Source organism: Puma concolor, chromosome C1 (assembly GCF_028749965.1).
Source record: "Puma concolor isolate L17-30 chromosome C1, mPumCon1.1.hap2, whole genome shotgun sequence".
Lineage (NCBI taxonomy): Eukaryota > Metazoa > Chordata > Mammalia > Carnivora > Felidae > Puma > Puma concolor.
The window spans coordinates 192,456,608-192,480,151 of NC_141674.1; the positions used below are offsets into that span (position 1 = coordinate 192,456,608).

The following is a 23,544-nucleotide window of genomic DNA, read 5'->3' on the forward strand; positions in this document are numbered from 1 at the left end:
AGAATGCGACGAAGAAAATTGAAAAACTGTTTATCTTCGTATTTTATCCATCTTACAGTATCTATTAGGACGGTGATAGAGAAAGTGTTTGTTGGGATTATTTCTGAAATTGATGTGGATATTATCCTTTATTGGGAAGCTCTGCTTAGTGTACACATAAAAGAATATCACTCCATTAACAGTAAACACAAGAAATTTCTGGGGGAAAAGTTTCTCTTCCCCTAGACTCAAAGTGTAAGTATTAACATTTATTTGAGTAATAATCGTATGGCTGCTTTGCAACTCTGCTCCACTGTGATCTTTTCTTTTCTGGCCTCGTGTTACACTGAATTTGGACAAACACATGTTCACCTATTTACTTACTCATTGATAAAACAAAAGTATCAAGTACCTGCTAAACGTTGGTCATGGTGTGGTGGGGAGGAGGAAGGAAGCGCGTATTTTACTACTCAGTCATAATTAGTCCTGAGTTTCAGATGTATGTGTTTGGACTTCTTCAGTGATAGTGAAGCATTTGAAGACAAAATGTGTCTTACACACTTTGGACTGGGTATTGAGAACAGAATACGCTCCATAAAAAGTTCCTGGGTGGAATTCAGTTTGGAACAAAAGTAGAATTACTTTCGGACTTCCACACATTAAGAACTCAGGGACGCCTGCGTGGCTCAGTCAGTTAAGCATCCTGACTTCGGCTCAGATCATGATCTCACGACTCATGAGTTCGAGCCTCGTGTCGGGTTCTGTGCTGACAGCTCAGAGCCTGGAGTCTGCTTCAGATTCCATGCCTCCCTCTCTCTCTCTCTGTCAGTCTGTCTGTCTCTCTCAAAAATGAATAAACATAAAAAAAAAATTAAAAGAACTCAAAGGATAGGAGTCAGAGAAGGAAAAGGGCTGAGACGGGCACAGATGCGTGTTTCATAAAACAAGAAGAACTTGCCCGAGTGAAACCAGAGGGTTATTTTAGCTGAGCCCATAATGACAGAGAAAAAGAAAGAAAAATACCAGTAGAGGGTAGAAAATGTTAAGTATGTGAAGTGAAAGAATCTGGAGTTCTGAAGAAAAGCTTTAGCTGTGGAAATGAAAAGAACATTTCAGAGTTTTCTGAAAAAATAAATTATAGGTTGTAATTATGCAGAGTGCTCTAAAGTCAAATAGAGAAGGGAGATGGCATTTTCTAGTAGTTGTTAGAATAAAGATTAAGGAAAAGAATCCATGGTGTAATGTTCCTCTTTTGTTGAAATGTTAGGAAGTTTTAAGAAGGTTAAAGTAGAAGAAATAGAAATAAAACAAGAGGCCATAGATGCAGTGATGTCATTGATAAAAAAAAAAAAAGCATACTGTAACTGGATCGTTGGCTTTGGAGGGGTCTTCCTGCCTATTTAGCAATGTCCCTATACCTGGCTGAATGGCGGAATCACCTGATGAACTTTTGAAAGTAATTCCAACATCCCTCACCTCCTACAGTGAATCTTTTAGAAATAGAAAGGAGGTGAGTTTGGCACAAGCTGTTATTAGTGAGTCCTTTTTAGTCCCTAGTAATTACCCCGTTCTCATTCTTTTTCTCTCGAGTTTCTATAAGCCGTCTATTTAATGATTTATCCAGGAACTTGAAATTCACTCTTCCACTATTTTTTAAAATGTATCTCCTCCCCTCCCCGATTACTCGCCCCGCCTTAAAACTCACGCCGTTTGTCTAGGCTTACTCTTCTGCCCTCCCCCGTGTCTTCCAGGCTTGCTCCGAGAGCACCACAAAAGTTCTATGGTCATATCTTCCAGTTCCTTCAGTGAACTTGGATAAGGTTCATTTGGGCCTGGAGATAGGAACCTAAAGAAAGCAGCTAGATGCTGCTCCCTTTTAGTCTTATCACCTCTCTCAGGCTTCAGTTCCTTCTTAATCTGTTGTTTTGTGGCCTGGTTTGAAGATCATTCCCTCTGATAGGGAAGGTGGGAGCGAACAGAATGCTAACAGTTTCTGTTCTCTTTTACTATCATCTGCTAATACTATAATATCTGCCCCCAGGGGGATGTGAATCATTCCTTGCACTCACTCTAAACATACGTTAACAATTCCTTTTATTGTCCTCTGCATTTTTCTCAAGCTTGAGCTCATTCTCAGATTTAACCCCTCCTGACACTGTTCTTAAGCCAATCCTCTTTGTATTGGTTTCTGATTGTGTGCTTTTCTCCTCTGTTGTATCATTCCTGTGTCATCAGCCACATGCCATTATTTACATCCCCACATCCTCCACTGCATTTTAACTCACCCATATTAACTTTACAGTTTTATCGTCAACGTTTCATTGTTGGGTACCTCACTTCTCCCTTAAGCCATCTTTTTGTCTTAGACTCTGGTCATGGGACCGTATCATTTTTTCCTCTGAACTTTCAGAACTTTGCGTCCCCAAATCTTGAGAAGTATAGTCTGTGGCACAGCTTGCTTTAAAATTGGAAAAATGTCTGGGTCATCCCGAGGCCTGTGGAATCTGAAGCCCCCCGGGGTGGCTCTGGGAATCTGGAAATTAGTAAGCTTGAATGATTAGAAATGACTCTACCCAGCCGTTCTTTGTCTGACTCTTATGAACACCAAGTAGCACTTTCTTTGAAGTTTCCCATCACTTCAACTTTGCTTTGTTGGTAATTCCTCTCATTAACCCCTCCAATTTCTGAAAGACAAAATTGTCAGCAAATTAATATTTCATCTGTTGCTCTGCTTTTAAGAGAATACAACTTTTGAAAATAACTTGAATTTTTCTGAACACTACTATATCTTGCCTCCATGGTAATGACATGAAATATTATGGGGGCGCCTGGGTGGCTCAGTGGGTCGGCGACCGACTTTGGCTTGGGTTATGATCTCATGGTTTGTGAGTTCAAGCCCCGCATCAGGCTCTGTGCTGACAGCTCAGAGCCTGGAACCTGCTTCAGATTCTGTGTCTCCCTCTCTCTCTGCCCCTCCCCCACTTGTGCCCTGTCTCGCTCTGTCTCTCAAAAATAAATAAATGTTTAAAAAAAAATTTTTTTAAATATTATGTATGTCCCCAGTCTGGTGAGGTTGTCCATAATGTATTTCCATTAGAATCCTACCATAAGAGTTCAGTTTTGTTTCTTCTTTTTGGACTGAGTGCAAAGAGTTGACTGAACAATAATCCTCAGTTCACAGCTCTCTCATTTATCCACCCATCCTTGTGTGAGTTTCTCTCCCCTCCTTTTGTCTCCAATCCATACCTCTGTTCTCATCTCCTCTACATATACTTACTGTAAAGTGCTTAGTCTATATCCGTAAACAATTAAAGTGGTTTTACCTAGCTATTTTTAATTTACAGAAATGATATTTTGCTCTAAAGATCATTGTTTGATTTTTTCCACACAGCAGTTTTTAATGTCTGTTCTAAATAATTTTATATGAATCTAACTTATTCCTTTAATGATATTTTATGGTATGTATATTCTGTCTTTTACTTCTGTATCCCCTAACGATGGACGTCTAGGTAGCCCCCTTTCCTACCCAAAGGTAGTAAAAAAAAAACATCCTCTTCCATAACCCCTATTGCACCTGAGGAAATTTCTCTGGCTCAGAATCATGACCCATTGAATGAAGTCTTTACTGCCAGGTAACATCCCCAGAATCATGGTGTTGATATATGTTTCCATCTCCTAAGGTCTTCACCTGTACTTGGTATTATCCACCTTTCTAATTTTTATCATTCTAATGCATATCAAGTTGCATTTTATTATGGTTTAGTATGGATTTCTCTTATTGCAAGCGAGTTTGGGCATCTTTTTATATGCTTACTAATTCTTAAGGCTTGTCATTCTATAATTTTATTTATCTCCTTTGACCATCTTTTTGGTTTGATTTCTTCTTTATTCTTTTGGGTTCTCCTTATCCTTATTAATTCACAGTCTTTTGAATTTGCCACTGGTATACATACCTCATAAAGCAAAAATCCTTAACTTTGAACTGGTCCAGTCCACCCTATCATTTTCAATGGAACTGGTTACAGTTTGGGCTTTTAGGCTCTTAAGAAATCTTTTTCCACTCCTGGGTCACAAAGATATTTTCCCTACATTTTCTTTTATTTGGTTGATGTGCTTACCTTTCATACTTAGGTCCTTAATCTATTTACATTCTACTTTGTGGTTTATAGCATAATCTAGGGATGTAGTAATCCAACTTGATTTTTTTTTTTTCTTAACGTAATAAAGACGTTTTCCCAGCACCAGCCACTAGAGAACATTATTCCTGTCCATGAGGATTGTGATGCCCTGAGACAACACGCAGCGCACTGGTCAAGGGCATGGGCTCTGGGGCCTGACTGCAGCGGTCTGAATCCTGGCTCTGTCACACACCGGCTTTGTGACATAGGCAACTACTTAATAGGACTCCAAGTCACAATGAAGAAGAAATGAGATGTTCCTAGGCATACTGAAAGTACTTAGTTCTTGTTATTTATCAATATATAATTTTGTTGTATATATTCTTCTACATACATGAGTCTATTACAGTTCTATTATTCTGTACTCAGTTTCATTGGTATCTTTTTTTTTTTCTTGTGCCAGTATATGGGATAACTGTGTCTTTCTAATATGTCTTATATACCTTCCTCGTTCCTTTCTCCTCCTTTTTTTATTTTCTTTTTGCAATCCTAACCCAGGATCACCTCAGTTTTGCAGATTGAGAAAGTTGATTTTGTCCATGTTTCCTTAGGTGGATGTAACTTGGACACCTGTTCTAGGGAATGAAAAAAATCTTGGAGGAAATTACTGCATAAAACAGATTGCCAATGTAATTTATTAATTTACAGTGGGATAGAGTACTGCCACGCCAACCTGGGTACTTGCTTTTCTTGATTACCTGCACATTCTTCTCTGCAGGAGAGTAGGTTGGCAAAGCATTTTAGAGTCAGGAGCTCATGGGACCAGAGAAGGTGGTAGATGGAAGATCTAATGTCATCACACCATATAGTTAGAGACATACGCGTGCTATAAAATATAGTGCCCAGAGTGGAGATATACTTACCTGCCAAGTAAGGCAAAAAACCTGACCACTTCTTCCTCTGGACAGCGTCGAGGACACACGGACAGATTCTTCTTTGTCCATTCCGCCCTCTGCTCCCACCCATGCATAGATTTCAGCAGAACACATTATTTCCCTCTTTGGGTTTATCAACACCATTGACTGAGCCTCAGCCATCTTCCCACATTCCAGCCACACTCACCTTGATTAGATTTCTAGACCCTGGATTTCATCCTGCCCCTTAAGGTAACATCTCCAGATAACTAATCTCATCTAATGGGAGTAAATTTTACTAGTTTAACTAGGAGAACGAGTGCAGGAGATTACCCGTTGCCCTATTTTGCCTCCTATGTGTCACACATCATGGCCACGTAGAATCAGGTTCATTCTATCTGGCTGCTTTCCACACTCTCCTTTCAGGTCCTCTCTTACCCACTAAGCCCCCAAACACATTCTCTCCACTGTCCTTTAGTTGACTCCACCCTACTCATCTTCCTAGCTCTCCCCACACCTCAAGCCAGTCTTACTCTGTCTTAAATTAGTACCCAAGCTGGTGGCACTTTAGCATCTCAGCGTTGGAGGGACAAAGAATTGTGATCTTTAGAGTACTAGGTTATTTTAGGTTCAAACAGCTAGACCTTTTCTGAATGCATTTAAACCCATTTGCTATGGATAACCATTATCTAACCTACGACCTTGGGCATGTTTGCCGCATCAAAATTTATTTACAGAGATTCTTGGACAGAAGAAGCTGGTGACAATGAAAAGCAGCCACTACTAATTCAGATATTTTATATCAATTGTTTTTCTGACTTGACACACAAAATTGAGTCACAGCCTTAAATATAGGTATTATTATACAATTAATGTCAGAACAAAATAATAGCCTGCTCTATTTTGATTTTCACATTGCCATTGTATTTATAGCTATTTATTTCCATTGTTCAATCATAACTTACTTTGACTTCGTGTTCAATAGGTTGTGCAACAAATTTACAGTTAAATAACATTATGTCTCGTCTCAATCAGTCATGCTGCCATAATTCAGGTAAACAGACAATAATGAAGTAGACACAGCCCAGAATGTGTATTCTATTCCTCAGAAAGCATCTTGAGAGGCTCAGGTCATAAAGGAAAATACCCCAGTCCCTTTTGTGATTTTTTTTTTCTATGCCATCTGTATTTGGGCATTCATAATCTTGTAGGTAGTCCATTAGACATAACCAGGGTCTGTAATTTTAGTCACATCAGTAGCCTACATTTATATACTTTTAACTTGTCCAAGTAGTCGCCTTCATTAGCTCACACTAGCTAGTTTATGTGACATAAATTCAAGAATGGATTATTATTGTATTTTGAAATTGGGAAACCAGACGTTAGAGGGAATAAGTGGCCTGCCTGCACTTTCCGGCGTTGAAATTAGAAGCCAGCTTTTCTGATTTCTGCCCTTCCCCGGTGCCTCTACACTCTCTTCCTGATGGTGGCGCTCTTCTCTCAGAAAATGCCACAATTCCTGTGCGCTGCTGGGCCATGCTCAAGCCAACATTAGAAAGGTCTAGAACCTTCCTTGTAAATGCATATGGGTGAAATAGGCTTCCTTCAAGGATTGAAACTGGGGAGGCGAGGAGTCTCTCTAACCCTTGCCAGAGTTCTGGTACTTGGGTTTTCCACGGGGCCCTCTCCTTGCAGCCCAGGACACTGAAGGTGCTGTTAAAGGGCTGTGTTCACTGCTGAAGTGAATACAAGGAGCCTTTGGCAACAGCTTACAGTATACCTTTGTACGCCCTGTGATTACCTGAAGCTCAGCTGGGACCTCAGGAACTAGGAATTAAGAAAGATTTAACAGATGTCAGGGCATCACAAAACTTCCAGAACAGAGAACTGTTTCCAGAAGGGCCACCGCAGTGGGATGCCTTGACAGGAATCCCAGGCAGTATCAGGTGAGCATTGGAGAGGAGAGTGCTGCCCAGCTAATTTCATGGCTTTTCCAAGACTGGTCCTTTTCTGTACCAGGATCTGCCAAAGTAAAAAGAGTAAGATAAGGATCAAGTTAAACGAGGTAGAACATATAAAGCATTTAGTATAGTACCTAGCACAGTAAATCCTCAATTTCTCTTTGCAAGCAAGAAAGCAGAGAAGCACAGTGGCACAGAAATGAGAATTCAGCCTTGGGAAAAAACACACATGGAAGAGCAAGAAACAAAATGTACCCCTTTTCTGGAGCCCCTTCTCCTCCCATCTCCCAGCCCATGTCGTGAACATCATGTAGCCTCCCTGTCTGCAAGTTGAATGCATCTGTCAGTTCTAATATGGAGCTGAAATACGGAATTCTTAGAAATCTTCAAGTAAATCAGCCATGCCAGGATAACAGAACAAGGGAGAAAGTTTTCCATTTGTCCATTGACTTTATTTCAGGAGTTAAGAAAGTCAAGGCTAAATAAACTAAAGGCTAAAGGCTAAATAAACTAAACTTCAGACCAACCTTCAAGATTTTAAAGTCCCATAGGTTGGTGATTTCCTGTATGAATTTCCTAGAGAACCATTCATGTTCAGGGCCCCCTCCTTTTATATCTCTTTTTTATTAGTCATGACGTAAATGAGAGACCTGGCATTCCCCAGTGTACTGTTTTCTCTGTCCCCTATTATTCAAGCCTAGAAATTACATCTGAGTCCTCCTTGTTACAGGTGACAAACAGCATTTGTTTTACATTTTGATGCAGTCAGGTTCTCAGGTTCCAGCCTGTCAAACAAGCTCGGAACGGCTGGTAATCTCCCAGACTTTAATCCTCTCCATCTTTTATTTGTGTGAAGGAAGTGCAGGGCATTAACCCTCTCAAAATTGCAAAGACTCATTCTGTTTGCAACTCTTGAATATCGTATTACAAGGCAGAGTGTGATTTTTATTGTCAACTGGAGTATGCTTAAATGAAGCATACAGATGCCTCAAGAGGGGCCACGAATTCCCTCAACACTTAACCTGGGCTCTGGTAACGAGGACACTTGCTGGCTAGGTAGGAATGTCAAGTGGCCGTGGCTACACTGATGGAGGCATACAATTAGTTTAATTATAGTACCTACTCCTATGTAATCATTTCTCAAGAAGCATGGACGGTTGCTCACTCTACTGGTAGTTTTTAAGTCTTCTGCACCGCAAGACTTCTCTTAGGAAGTTGGCTATGGCCTAGCAGGTGTGACATTCTTTGCTGCCACATAGCATCAAACCAGTTTGCAGATTCAGTCCCCACTTGCCTTCCCTTCTCCCTGCCCTCCAAGTATCACACCAGGGCCATATTTGCCCAAAGAACTTTGTTGTTGTTGTTGTTGTTGTTGTTGTTGTTGTTTATCTACAGGAGAGGAAAAAAATTAATATCTTTTAGGGAAAAAAAAACTTATCTTAATGATAGGTTGCTTTTATTAAATGTACCTTCTTCAGGGACCTTAATCTTTGCACCCAAGTATCTTAGAGACAACCAGCATTTATCTTTATAGAAGGATAGGCATTCCAAGCACAGTGTATTGCTACTCATGTCATTTATTATTTTCCTTTTGTTGTTCACACTGATGCAGTTGAGATAGTCTTTGGATGAATAAATTAATAAGCTCTGTTGAAGAAAAATGACTTTGGCTATATTACCACACATATGAATCACAGGGTGCAAATTCAGTAGTGTTTGAAATAGGATTTTTCTAGTCTCTTTGGGAAAGGGTAGAAGGAAAATGAGCAAAGTGGTTAACTCTTATGGACTGTACTCAGTGGAAGGAAGTCAGTGACAAAATCAGCAAAGCAAGCAAAACAAGAGATTATTTATCCATCAATCTTTATCTACCCATCCATCCATCCATCCATCCATCCACTTGTACTTGGCTGGAACTCTATAGAATTCCTTTAAACTGCTCTTTTGCTTACCTCATTATATTCAACTTAGGAAACATTAAAATTAGTTGTACATTCCATAAACATTAATACACTGATGGAAAGGAAAGATAGCCCGTAAGTTTTTGGTCGAAGGAGTTAGAATTTTAAATTATTCCTGAATAATCCCCCACAGACTGATGATCAAGTATAGACTCAACTCTTAATTTTGCTGTGCAATGCTTAAATGGGCACAGGTGAAGAATTCCCTACTTACATATGATGGCAAGCTAAGGTTTTGTTCCATCAGTACTTAACCGTAGCAGCTTATATTTGTGAAGAGTCTTTTTCTGAAGAGTTTAAAATATTCTGTAATTCACTACCTTTTATGCGCGGGGACCCAGAGGAATAGAAATGTCACATCATGACTGAGGGACATAGCTAATGCCAGAACACAGCTCTCTTAACTTCCAGGTTATTACTTTATCTTATCTTGCTACCTGTCAGCATACTGATGACACTTAAATCTGTCTCCTCTCAATGCTAAATTCACAGATATTTTTTTTTTAACTGTGACTGAATCTCAGTGGACAGAGGCAACCAAGGTATCTGGCATTTCATCACTAACCTTGTAGATTCTACATCCTTTGAAATTTTGTCTCTGCACCTGGGAGCATCCGAGGTGGCCCCAAGGCCATGTGCTTTCCCACTAAAAACTGCTTGATGCTGTATTACCAAAGGTGTCAGCAGCCATAACTGGGTCTAGCTTTTAGTTGCCACGGATTCCCTAAGGGTGCAGAAGACGAACCATCCTACTTAGGTCTGGGAGGCTATAAAAACAAAATCTGTAGTTCCATGTAACCAACCCTCTTCTCTACTGTGAATATCCCCCAATATCTTTGTCTACCAACAAGTGTGAACTGTCCCAGAAAGTTTCTTCTTGCTGAAAGCAGTGGCTCCTAGAAAGATGACCTCTGTTTCTACAACCTTTACTGATATCTACATCCAGTGTCTTGTATCTGTCTTCATGAATGATCGGAGGTATGTAAAACTCGGAAAATTTAGAGACATTTAAAAAGAGTGCTGTGAATATGATTAAAGGGCTTGTAAATTAACCACTTAGGACCTACAATCCTAAAACTTGAAGGCACCAAGTTTATATAGTCGAGGGAAGAGAAAATAAAGAAGAAACATAATAATCCTCTACCAGTGGTGTTTACGTGATGAGTTACTCTGTAAAGAGTGCTGATCAGATGGTCCCCATCCTCCTCTAGGTGAGGGAAAGGCAGAGGAAGGGGATAGGTTTAAACTAAAGCATGGGGGATTTAAGTTAGATAAAAGAAAGAATTTCCTGACAATACAGTTCTTAAACTCTGACATGGGTTATCAAGAAAGGTTATGGAATCTTCTTATCTAGAGAACCTTAAAAACAACATCGATTCCCATCTGTCTGGGATAGTTTGGAACAGACAGCCCTAAAAACCTCTCAATGGATTAGATTATCTTTTAAGGTTCTTTCTAGCCCTATGATAAACAAGGATAACTGAGAGTATTAGTAAATGGCCAATCAGTAAACATTGCATGGCAAAACTATCTTGACCCTGCAGATAACCAACATCACAATTACCAGTTTCAATGGGCTTATACTAAGACCTGCCTAAAAGTGTAAGAAAATCCAGCCATTTCTAGCAGTTTGTTGTTCTGCTATTTATTTTTATGGGGTGATTCTTATGTGTAGAGTGTTTGAGTTTATATAGCTAAATCAGCTGTTCCTTCCCCCCCTTTTTTAATTCCTTTTATTGTTTTACTGCTGAAATTTTCACAATGAAATTATTTCAGTTTTATCAAATGATTTATAAATAAATAAGTATGGCCACTGTTGTGTTTATTTATAAGAGCAAAATTGTAACTTAAATATCCAAAATGAGGAGGTTTACCACAGTAATTGTGGTATCCATAGGATGAAACATAGTGGAGCCATTAAAATTTTAAACTTTCAAGAACATTTCATTACCTGGGGAAATGCTTTATATGGGAAAAAATACTGCACAAAATTATATCCATGGCATGATTCCAAATGTCTTCATACAAGGAAATACAAATCTGGGAATAAAATGCACCAGTATTGGTGGGATTTTGGTGATAAAGTAACAAGAGCTTTTGTATTTTCCCTTGAAATTTTTTTTAGTCTTTTTAGATTTTCTGTAGCATATATGAACATCTCTTATCAGGTTAAAACGTTGTAATATAAAATAAGTTCAAATCTAATCTCATAGATACAGAGAACAAATTGGTAGTTGTCGGGGGGGAGGTAGTTGATGGATAGATGAAATGGGTGAAGGGGGTACAAAGTTACAGTTATAAAATAAATAAGTCATAAGGAAGTAATGTACAGCATGGTAACTATAATTAATAATACTGATTTGCAATTTGAAAACTGCTGAGAGAGGGGCCCCTGGGTGGCTCACTAGGTTAAGCGTCTGACTTCAGCTCAGGTCATGAGCTCGCCGTTTGTGAGTTTTGAGCCCTGCGTCAGGCTCTGTGCTGACAGCTCAGAGCCCAGAGCCTGCTTTGGATTCTGAGTCTCCTTCTCTCTCTCTGACCCTCCGCCGCTCATTCCCTCCCTCCCTCCCTCTCTCTCAAAAATAAACATTTTTTTAAAAAGTATTTGAAAGCTGCTAACAGAGTAGATCTTAAAAGTTCTCGTCACAAGAAAAAAAAATGTTGTGACCGTGTGGGGTGACAGGTGTTAACTAAACTTACTGTGACCATCTCACAATACATGCAAATATTGAATCATTATGTTGTACATCCAAAGCTAATGTTATATGTCAATTTTACCTCAATAAAAAAAATTTTAAATCTAAAAATTAAACATCGTATACTTTAGATACAAAACTAACATCCTCATTGTGGTCTTTTCATTGTTGCTCAAATATTCTTTTTTTTTATTAAAGTTTTTTTTTAAGGTTTTTCTTTCTTTTTTTTTTCTTTTTCTTTTTTTTTTTTTTTTTTTAGTATTTTCTACACCCAACATGGGGCTCAAACTCATGACCTTGAGATCAAGAGTCACATGCTCTTCAGATACCTAGGCACCTCTAATTCTAAAGCATTTATAGAACATTAGAGCCTTAGGTTTCTTACTGCCCTCAGAGTGGCACTATGTCTACTTTCTAATGCAAATTATCTACCTATTCTCAACTCATGGTGCTTGGGGGTTGGAAAAACAACAACAACAACAACAACAACAACAACAACAACAGAAAACCCATAATGTTAAAGAGCTCTCATAACTCTCCTTTATCACTTGTCTTCCTCCGGACTCAGGGAATGAATCAGAAGTTAGCGTGCTTCGTAGCCCATACTTCAGTTCCTTCTCCTGGCAAAACACTCTAAAATGTAAGTTCCTGTGTTGTTAAGTTTGATGGGACTGTTGCATATTTCAAGCATAGATACAGCTTTATCTACTCAAATGCTTGCCCTCTCTTTTGCGGCTGCAAGAGAAATTCCGTGGTTTAAAGGCACTATTAGTGTGCAGTTATGTACTGAGAGGATTGTGTGCAATACGTTAATATTAACATGCACAGCCTGTGATGAAATTTATTATGGACAAATTGTGAGTTTGGATTTTTACTCACTATCTAGTTCTTACCGTTTCATATGCCTGCTATCCAGTCTCTGCTCGCCATCATTACTGTTCCAATCCAGACATTTATTATCTCTCACTTGGGCTAGTGTTGTAGGCTCCTACCTGGTCTATCAACACCCCGCATCTTTCCGCTGTGCTCCATCTTCCAGCTGACAGCAAGAATAGTCTTTCTCACATTCCAGTAGGCATGTCACCATCCCTCCGTAGCTCAACTTCACATATGGGATGAAATGGAAATTCTTTAGACAGGCTATAAGCTTCTCCATGTTCTGATCCTATTTGTCTCAGCACATCTTTAGTTTATTCCCTGGTTGTAAGTAATGTTTCTTCAGTCTGGAGCTGTCTCTTGACAATGGGGTTTGAAAGACCGGTGTGTTCTCTTTTTTAAGACCCACATCAAGTCCCCCTCTCCACCACCGGGTGAAGGCTTCTTCCACTTACAAAAGGAGACCTAAATGCTCCTACAGACAATCACCATGTAATTGTTTGTTTGCTAACTTTCTCACTCTGGGACACTGAGCCATTTAAGGGCTTAACGTTCACACCCTTAGCACCTTGGACAGAGACCGGGCTATACCAGCCGAGTATCTTTTTGTGGTTGAATTAACATGTTAACTAATAAAATGGCCTATAACAAAATAGATATTAGACACTTTTAAAATAAATAACCAATAAATGAGCTTTAGTCATTTCCAACAAGTCATAGCATAGACTTAACTTTTCCTGGCTCGTGAGAACTCCTAGAGACTTTGTCCCCTGAGACCTCCCTGCTGGACTGCTCCCAAGAATATCTTTTCCTCAATACCCCAAGGATATGCCTTCACAGAGACATGGGGACCCTTGCAAACAAGGAAGGAGTCCGTAGGGAGAAAAAAGGCGGAAGAAACTAGTCATTTCCCCCTTGTTCACTAGTTGTCTTAATGATGTGGTGAAATTAGAGCAGCTCCCAGACTTTTCATGGGCTGCCCAACTTTTTAAAAATGGGGAGGTCATCATAGGGCAACCAAGTTTTAATTTCATCAAGTGAAAGCATAAATTAAACTCCCCAACTACTATAACCTATTATTTCATCAAAAAAGAACATTTAAGTATTAACAAAATGGGAAAGCTAGACTTGCAGAGTATGGGAGAGTTCTTCAAGCGTACGTAATGGCTTTCATGAAATGACGTTGTACTTAATTTTCTCATTTTGTTGCTATTTGGAGAGAATTTATTCTGGACTGGCATGGAACAACATGCAAAATGTACTATTCTTCGATGCGGACGGGGCGGCGGTGGGGGTGGGGGGGAGCCTGCAAACAGCAAGATAGCCAAAGGAGGAGGACCAAGGAATTTCTCCGTGCTGCTCATAACTGACCTTATGGAACCACCAGTTGCCGGGAGGGAGACAAAAACTCATCTTATCTTTTTTTCCGATGCTTCCACTGTTAAGAATTGCTCTTGGTTTGAGCAAGGGGAACCTACATCTTGAAGGCTGAATTCAAGCCATTACTTAAGAATTTCAAAAAGTATCAATGGATGACAGTAGCACTTTAACTTCCAGGAAAAGAGCACTTTAAGTGCTTTCTGTCATCTTGGTTACTTACTGAAATCTGTTGATGGTGTGGTGGGTGGTAAGGTAATATTTGCATTGGCATGGCAACCGCCACCTTAAAAATAATTATGTTCATGTACGGTTTGTCGTGTGTTACTTTTACCTTGTGTGTGGTCCTAGGTCCATACTTCTTATGGTATTTCAACCACAGGCACCCCTAGAGGACCATCTGTGGGCTCTTGGTATTGCTAACGTGGCCCCAGACGTGTATGGTGTTGCCTAGCTTTTCTGTTGGCACCTTATCCTACCAAGATCAATTGACGTTCTTAGTTACAGATCAGTGTTCTGGTGATTTTTATTCTCATAATTGAAACTTATCTCATAAAAGTGGGAGTCTATTCCACCAGTCTGTAAGATAAGTATTGTTTTGAGAGAGAAATGAATATACAGTTTTAACATCTCAAACATTCAGTTTTTAAAATATCAAAGTTATAAATAGTTCAGCCTTCAACCTGGCCTTATAAATTTTAACATATCATTATAATCAAACATAAATAGCCCCCCACACAATGAAACTTGTTATATATGGGGCCTCCTTTCTCTGGTTGTTGAATTTATTAAATATGGTAGGTAGACAGATTCTTCTGAGTTTTGAACTACGGTCTGGAGAATCCAAAGGCAACTTGTTATTGTGACATAGACTTCAGTGTCTTTGTTGATCAGTCACAGTGCTAGCATAAAATTAGAGAATTACATCAGAGGCTGGAAGTTGTCTGACTTGTGTATATTTTCATATACTCCAAGATTATCCTCTAGAGAAAATAACCTGTATTGAAAGCAGCAGTATTTGGAGTGTGGGGTTTTTTTGTTTTTTGTTTTTTGTTTTTTGTTTTTTTCCTTTGAAGGTATTAGAGACCATCTAATCAAACCTTAAACCTGTAACGTGATCATTTAACTTTGGGGGAATAGTTTTAATAAGATATAATTCGCCGGCCGTATACTTTACCTAATAAGCATACAAGTTAGTGGTTTTTAGTATATTCAAATGATTGTGCAACCATTACCATGATCAACCTTAGAATATTTTATCAACTCAAAAAGAAACCTAGTACCTGTTAGCAGTCACTCTCCATACATCTATCCTCAACCTCCTCTCCAGCTCTAGACAACCACTAATATGTTTCCTGTCTCTATATATTTGCCTGTTCCAGACATTTTGTATAAATGGAATCATATACTCTGTGGTCTTTTGTGACTGGTTTCTTTGGCCTAGCATAATGTTTTCAAGGTTCATCCATGTTATGACATATATCGGTACTTCAATCCTTTTTGTTGCTGAATAATATCCCATTGTATGGGTAAACACATTTTGCTTATCCATTCATAAGTTGATGGGCATTTGTGTTTCCACTTTGGGAAATCTGAATAGTGCTATTATGAATAATCATGTACAAATTGTTATATGAATATATTTTCATTTTTTGGATATCTACCTAGGAGTGGAACTGCTAGGATATACAGTAAAACTCTATGTTTAACTTTTCGAAGTACTGCAAGGCTGTTTTTTCAAAGTGACTGCACCTTTTTACATTCCTACCAGGAGTCTGTTCAGGTTCCAGTTTTTCCACATCCTTGCCAACACTTGTTATTATTACCTGTTTTATATTATCTCCATCCTAATGGGTTTGAAGTGGTACCTCCTTGTGGTTTTGATTTACATTACCCTGATGACTAATGATCGTGAATATTTTTTTTCTTGCACTTATTGGAAATTTATGTATCTTCCTTGAAGAAGTGTCTATTCACATCCTATTCACTTAACTTTAAGATCTGTTTTCAAATATAATAAAAGATAAGAAATTGGAAAATGGGGAATGTGGGGATGAAAAGGAAATAAGAAGATTCATAGAAAATGTCCTCACTTTTCTAATATTCTTACCTATTGAAGACTCTTAAAAGTTATCTCTCACCCCCACTGGATAAAATTTTAAAAACTTTTTAAAAAATATTATTTTCTCTGATTTAAAAAGTAAAATTTTGGGGTGCCTGGGTGGTTCAGTCGGTTGAGCATCCAACTTTGGCTCAGGTCGTGATTTCATGGCCGACGAGTTCGAGCCCCGCATCGGGCTCTGTGCTGACAGCTCAGAGCGTGGAGCCTGCTTCAGATTCTGTGTCTCCCTCTCTCTCGGCCCCTCCCCCACTCATGCTCTGTCTCTCTCTGTCTCAAAAATAAATAAACATTAGAAAAAAATTTTTCCTTAAGTAAACTTAATATTAAAAATGTAGAGGCATGGCTTTTATTTGTTTTTATTTCTAAGTGAAATCTTTTTTTCAGAAGGGCCCAGTCACTATGTGATATGCAGGGAAAGATGGTCAGTTTTAGATTCTAGGACATAGTCCAAGATGCTGATCCAGGATTTTTCCTTCTGATTTTTTCAGGGAGAATCAGGAAATGAAAACAAAATCTGTCTCACATCATTTCAGATTAATCATAACACTGTCTTTCCTGATTGCTCTAATTATGGGTGTACTCAATAGTCACCTGTTAATCATGGAACAGAAGGATGGCCCCTAATGTGGGATATTTTATAGAGAGTATATGTCTATTAGAACTTTATGTCTATTAGAACATTTCTCCAGAGAAATGCATTATGATGAACTTCTTTTGCTGTGTTTCTACTAGTGCCTCCTATGTGCCTTCCACCAGGAGCAAGAGAGACACTACTAGAATTCAAATAGATTGACAAACAATGCCAAGTGGAAGAAAAGCAAATGGATGAATTAAACAATTAAAACTCCTACTGGAGTTTTATTACTAAGAAGTAACGGTATTTCCAAAAAAGAATAAAGAGGAGATCTTAATTCCATGGCAACATTTCTCATCCTCAGTTATACTTGATCCTTTTAAGCTACAGGAAGAGTTAATATCTAGTCCCAGAGTACATTGATGATTAGTCTGGAATGATAACTGTGACCTTCTTTAAATTCAGTAACTATCCAGTAAAAATTGACCTTGATCAGTGTGAGAACTGGGTTGTCTTCTCTTTGCGCTGTCCATATAGAATCATGTCTTGAGATTATCGTTTCTTAATGCTAAAAGATGGTATGTTTAATCAGTTCACATTCTTCTATTAAATTCATCACTGAGATCTATTTTCAGGGCATTGTTTTCTTATTCTGTTTTCTATAAACTTTCTCTTAATATTCACTGAGCATGTTCAGATGAGAGGACAGAATAACCATCAATAAGGATGTTCATGAGAGTCATTTTTTATTGTAATAATGTTTTATATAACCAAGTATATCCAGCATATTATCATGTTGACATCTGTTATCGGCTGAATCGTGTCCATTCAAAATTTGTTTTAAGTCCTAACTCCCAGTACCTCACAATGTGACTGTATTTGGGGACAGACTCTTTAAAGAGGTAAATTAGGTGAAATGAGCCCGTTAGCAGGATTTTAATCCGGCACGATCGGGGTGCTTATAAGAAGCAGCGATTTGGAAACAGGCACATGCAGAGGGAGGGCCATGTGGTGACACAGGGAGAAAGCAGCTACCTACAAGCCAGTGAGAGAGGCCTCAGAAGAAGCCTACCCTGCTGACACCTTGAGCTCAGACTTCCGGCTTCCAAAATTGTGAAAAGATGAATTTTTGTTGTGAAAGCCACTCAGTCTATGGCATTTGCTATGGCAGCACTAGCACACTAAAACAATGTATGGTTATTATAAAAATTATGAACGACTAGTTTAAATTCTTTTTTTTCAAATCTTTGAAATTGGTGTATATTTTATGTATAGCACATCTCCGTTTGCACTGGTCACATTTCAAGTGCTCAGTGTCCATATGCAGCTAGTGGCCACTGCACTGGACAGGGCAGGTACCAAAATATACAATATTATGAGCATCTGGATGATGGGGAGAAAGCGAGCTCAGAAAACCAGGAGGCTAAAATAGAGGTTTAGTGGCAAAAGATAAAGAACACAGTGTCTGGATTTTTACTTTTTTAATTTAAAACTAATACAGCCACATTACAGAAAATACGGGAAAAACAAAAAGAGAAAAGATAACCTCTTTCCCATAATCCCATAACGATAACACAACTACGTTAATTTTAATATTTTCCATCAGCCTTTTATTCTAAATATTTCACCTTGGCTTACACACAATTTTGGTTTTTGTTTTTATTTAATGTATCCTAGCCAGTTTTCCATATTGTTACAGTCCTCACAGCCATCGTTTTCAGAAGCTATGTAATACTCGAACAAGTGGAGGCAACAGAATTAGTGTCCTTTACTATGGCAGTGGTTAATGTGTACCAAGAAAGAAAATAGATTAAAAGTATAAAAACAAAAAGAACCAAACCCAGAAAATTAAGAGAAAGTTTTTAGAGCAAAATTCCTTTTACTTCTTTAAAGGTTGAGCAGATCACCATGAGCACAAAGCATAGTGAAGACTAAGGATAGGTGATAAATAGGTTAATTTATAACCAACGTTTTAATTAATGTGATACACTGAATTCTAAGCAAAATTTTAGTGGCCCTTTATGGTAATTATGCATAAATAGTAAATGTTAACATAGTATAATATAATTAGGGATAGTGTCACATGACCAAACAGAAGTTTTAATTTTAATTTTCTCTCTTAGTTTTCCAGTCCTTACAATCAGTTTTAATGTCAAGTATTATCCTGATATTTGTCTTATCCAACTGGAGGATTAGATGTTCCTTCAAACAAAGCTTATTCATTTATTATAAATTATTATTTAAAACAGTGGAAAAAGCACTGTGAAATGCAACATAAATGACCCAGATGATTTTGATATGGTTCCTGATTTCAAGTGACCTTAGTGATGAGTATCTCATTAATTTACTCATTCATTTATTAGGAGAGTAATACAAAGTAAGATTAAAGTAGTGAGTTGGGAAGAGGTTGAGAAGGGCCTGCATAAACAGGGTAGAGTTTGAACTTGATTTCAGAGGCAGTAGGGAGCCCACAGAAATCTTTCTGTGGAGCTTAAATACGGGTACACGGTTATAAATGTTTTTAGAATGACCATGCTGAGGACCATGTGGAGGATGGACTGGAGCGGGAGAGATCTGTGGCAAGACATCCAGATAGTAGAAGGCTGATAGAAAGACCTGGAGAAAAAAGATAAGGCCTGAATGAAGGCATGGGCAAGAGGGAAGGAATTGAGAAAGACGATTTCTTCAGTCTGTAATTTAGGAGATTGGCTATATGCCATGATAAGCTATAAAGGAAGAGGAAAAGGAAGAGGCTTAGAGGAAAGGGAATAAATTTTGTTTTTACTTGAATTTGAGGAGCCTCTAGACACCTGAGCAAAGAAGTCTTGTTTTTAGGAAGTAGATGGAAAGAGAGAGAGAGCAGGAAGCCCTTCTAGACAGTATGAAGAAAAAGGCTGAAAGGCAGGCACACCAAGAGAGCTTGCCCTGTCAGCCATGAGAGAGTTGCACAGAGCATAGAGTGCTTGACAGTGCTCTACTGCAGAAGATTTACAAAGAATAAGGTCCAAAAATGTACCACAGAAGTCATCAGTGACCTTAGCAAGAGGAGTCTAAGAAAATTTGTTGAGACAAAACCCAGACATTCATAATAGACGCTTATTAGGTATTCTCTATGTGCTGGACACTGTTCCAACTTTACCATATGTTATCTCATTTAACTCTTCTCACAATCCTATTATATATTTTCTAGAATTATCTCCATGTTACAGGACACAGGATTGGAGGACTGAGTGCTATGGAAGGCCACCAGATGATTAGAGATGGCTGGCGGAGCCCAAGCTTCAGTTAAAATTAAAAAGTTGAGGGAAAGGCTTTAGTTAGGAGAAGAAATTGCAATGTAGAGTTAGAAGAAAAAGCAGAATGACTAGTACATAGGTCAGTGTTTCCCATACTTGCTGGAGCTAGGCATCACTTGGGTTCTTACTAAAATACGGATTTTTTTATTGTTTAGATTAAAATAAAATTTAAATTAATGTAATATACTTGATCATATGCAAAATTTTAACCGACCCGTATGGTAATTAGACATAAAGAGCGAATGTCGACAAGGTAATCCCATAATATAATTAGGGATACCTTTACATGACCAAAGAGAATTTTCAATTTTCTTCATCTCTTAGTTTTCTAGTACTTAAAATCAGTTTCAGTGTCAAGTATTATCCTGATACCCATGCATATCCTCACCACACTGAGTAATTAATAGAACGTGTGGGAGTTGAAGAAGCCGAGAAAGCAAGATTTGGTGGGGTTGGGCGGCAGGGGCTGGGGGAGGAGTCAGTAACTACTCCTAGGAAGCATGGAAGGCACGTGGGTGGTGTTAATGTCTGAGAAACTGAGGGAGTCCAGGGAAACCTAGAGTAGAGAGAACTAATGTCATGAGGTCCTAGGGGAGGTGGAGAGGAAGAGAGGGGTCCCTTTGGTGGTCAGCTGGTTGCTGTAGATAAATCTAAGGGTGATGGTGGGGACTTGACGGGAAATCCTGACTGATACGTTCCAACACCGCATGCAGTCGAGAGGGAAGTGGTATGCATGCAGTTTGATGGCAGCGTAAAATCTGGAATCGCTGCCACGGGGAATGTAAATGAGAGCTGAGGAGGAGTAAGTGAAATCACCACTGAGCATTTCCAAAGCAGGAGGAAATGAATGGGAGAATGGGAGGTTGCATCTAGGCAGCTACAGTTTTATGGGTGTGACCGAGGGCCTGGGGGAAGAGGTGTGAATTCATGGGAGTCCTGGAAGACCCTAGATGCCTGCAGTGAGAATGGTGAGAAGGTCTGTTTCCTCATTTGTTGTTGTTGTTGTTGTTTTTTTTGTTTTTTTTTTTTTTTTTTATTAAGTCTGGAAGAACAAGCCCGGTAAGTACTAGAGATGGGGAAATGCTAGAACAACCTCTAGGCTCAGAATGAAAATAATAGCTACTATTAATTGAGCACTTAGGATGTATTAGAAGTTTTCTACACACATTACACAGCTAGGGCTATGATGCCGCCTAGCTTCAGTTCAAATAAGAAAGTTGGGGATGCCTGGGTAGCTCAATCAGTTGAATGTCCAACTTCATCTCACGGTTCGTGGGTTTGAGCCCTGCCTCGTGCAGGGCTGCCTCGGATCCTCTGTCCCCCTCTCTCTCTCCACTCCTCCTCCTGCTGGCTCTCTCTCTCTCTCAAAAATAAACATTAAAAAAAAAGTAAAAAGCTAGAGGAAAGTCAGGAAGAGAACATGCCCTGAAATTTATTCAGAGTGCAATATAATCCATTCATCAACCAGTAAACAACTGACCTTTGTGTCCCCAAACAGGCAGTTTGATGAAAGGGACTGGGTACCTGGAGAGAACGCACCTCCCTTAGGAAGGAGAACTGGAAGGGCAGAAAGGAGGAAGGTTATAATCCTAAATTTCAGTTTTCTTTGTTTTACCTAAGAAGGCCTAAGGGCTGACCTGTTCACATTCAGAATAGAAAAGGCAAGTGGAGGGAGGTTCCAGACCAGTGTTTTTCTGGTGTCACAGTTCACCCAGGTGCAGCTTCTTAGGAGAGTGGCTTGAGAGTGCTGGGCGGGCTGGAAGTTAGCAGAAAGAGACATGATTTTAAAAAATAGTAAGAGAAAAATCTATGGGCACTTCTAAGGCAGCTGCTGATGGGCTCTGGTTAAGAATTATCTGTGGGTTCCTTCAAAGTCTTGAAGAGGAAGCCATGAAAAAACATCCAAGGAAAAATATGGAGGGGAGTTTGAGAGGCTAAGTACTGATTCTCATAGACTTTGATTGAAAAATTGTAGTGAATTTGAAGTGTATGAGCAATGGTCATCCTCAAAGGCTCCATGATTCAGCTAGTTCACTACAAATTCATTGAACTGCCTCTGGTTTTGCTTCAAATCCCTGCCACTACCAAAAATGTTAGCAGCAATCAAATACACGGTTATAATTTATAGCTGCTGTATTGACAGGCAGACAGATCCCTCCTCCCAGAGCCTCATGGTATTGGCTTCCAGTGAACCTGGGCACTTGAAAAAAATTATTGAGTGAAATCTATGGGTGCATGCTGAATCTGTAGGGATGATTTCCATATGTGCCCAAGCTCTAGGATTATGGTGAAGTCTAAAGTTATTTTTAGATTTTTTAATTTTATTAAACAAAGACTCTGATTTTAACAAGTATATTGACAAAGAAAAGATACCAATGATTCTCTTATATTCCTGTGTTAAAATACAGTTTCACAAATGCCTTTTGTATTATTCCCTACCCTGTGTACTTCAGGGTCAAATCCTAGTAAGCTGGCCCAGAAAAAAATGGCAGCCTGGTACATGTTTTAATTTAGCAGGTATTAAAATGAGGCCTCATATTTGAACCCTTTCACTTTGGAAACAATTTTATGTGTGGACATTTATTTGCCTGTGTTATATTGTACACATAAAATTCAAAATTAAAATTTGGTCAGAATGACATGTGGTGTTAACATTTGCCTTTCCTCAATCCTTGACACTCAAAATCAAGTTATCCATTGTAAATATGCTAATTACACACTGCCTAAACAGTAACTTCCTCAAAGGATGGTGTTTAAAGTAGATAATGCCAAAGCTTTGGAAGGTTGGAAGGTTGGAAGGTACTGAATATGTATGGTTTACATGCATTTAATTAATCATTTATCTCCTTCCATTTCACACATTTCTGCTTCTCGTCTGCACCACATCTTTGTACTGTTTTAGGTGGATCCTTATATCTGGTGTTAATGCCAACGCTTACACTTCAGTTTCACTTGCTTTTCCTTTGAATCTAGTGAATTCCCAATTAAAAACAAAAACAAAAACCAAGGGGGAGTTGTATATATTAGGAAAGCAGTTAAATAAATGGACATGTTTCTGGAAGTCTCAGAAACACGGGGATAACATATCCACTCCTGCTTAGGGGAGGTCTGCCCTGAATTGTAGGGAAGGGGGGCAGTGAGAGATCCAATGAGAAATTATAGGGGTGAACAAAGCAGAGTAAAAGCAAGTATGTGCTTCCCTCTTCAACATTTCCTATCTATCCTTCACCTTCTACTTTTCCTTATTCTTGTTTTAAAACTTCTATTTTGAAATATTTTTCGATTTCAAGAAAAGTTACCCCCAAAAAGTATAATTCCCATATACGTTTCACCTAACTCCTCCCAATGTTAAGATAGTGCAGACCTATGTTACAAAGAGCTAAAGTAAGAAATTAACATTGATACAAAACATCAAACCCCAACTGAACATCACCAGTTTTCCCATCAATGTCCTTTTTCTGTTTCAAGATCCAACCCATAATCCCACATTGCATTAGTTATGGTGTCTCCTTGGTCTCCTCTATTCTGTGCCAACCCTTAGCCTTCCCTTGTATTTCATGACGTGACGCCTTGAGGAGTATTTGTTAGTTACTTTCTAGAACAATCCTCAGTTTGGGTTTGTCTGGTGATTGGTCATGATTACTTCACTTATTCACTTATTACTAGTGAA

General features: G+C 38.8%; 1 protein-coding gene and 1 long non-coding RNA gene across 6 annotated transcripts in view; one reads left to right on the forward strand and one right to left on the reverse strand.

Annotated features, from left to right (window-relative positions):
- Positions 1-23,544, forward strand: part of PARD3B (par-3 family cell polarity regulator beta) — a 1,009,985-nt gene that overhangs the window by 764,750 nt on the left and 221,691 nt on the right. The window lies entirely within an intron of this gene.
- LOC147578637 (uncharacterized) lies at positions 2,057-4,309 on the reverse strand. Its single transcript, XR_015255463.1, has 2 exons — positions 4,098-4,309; positions 2,057-2,663 (listed from the first exon to the last, which is right to left on the reverse strand). It is a non-coding gene; the product is annotated as an uncharacterized LOC147578637 (long non-coding RNA).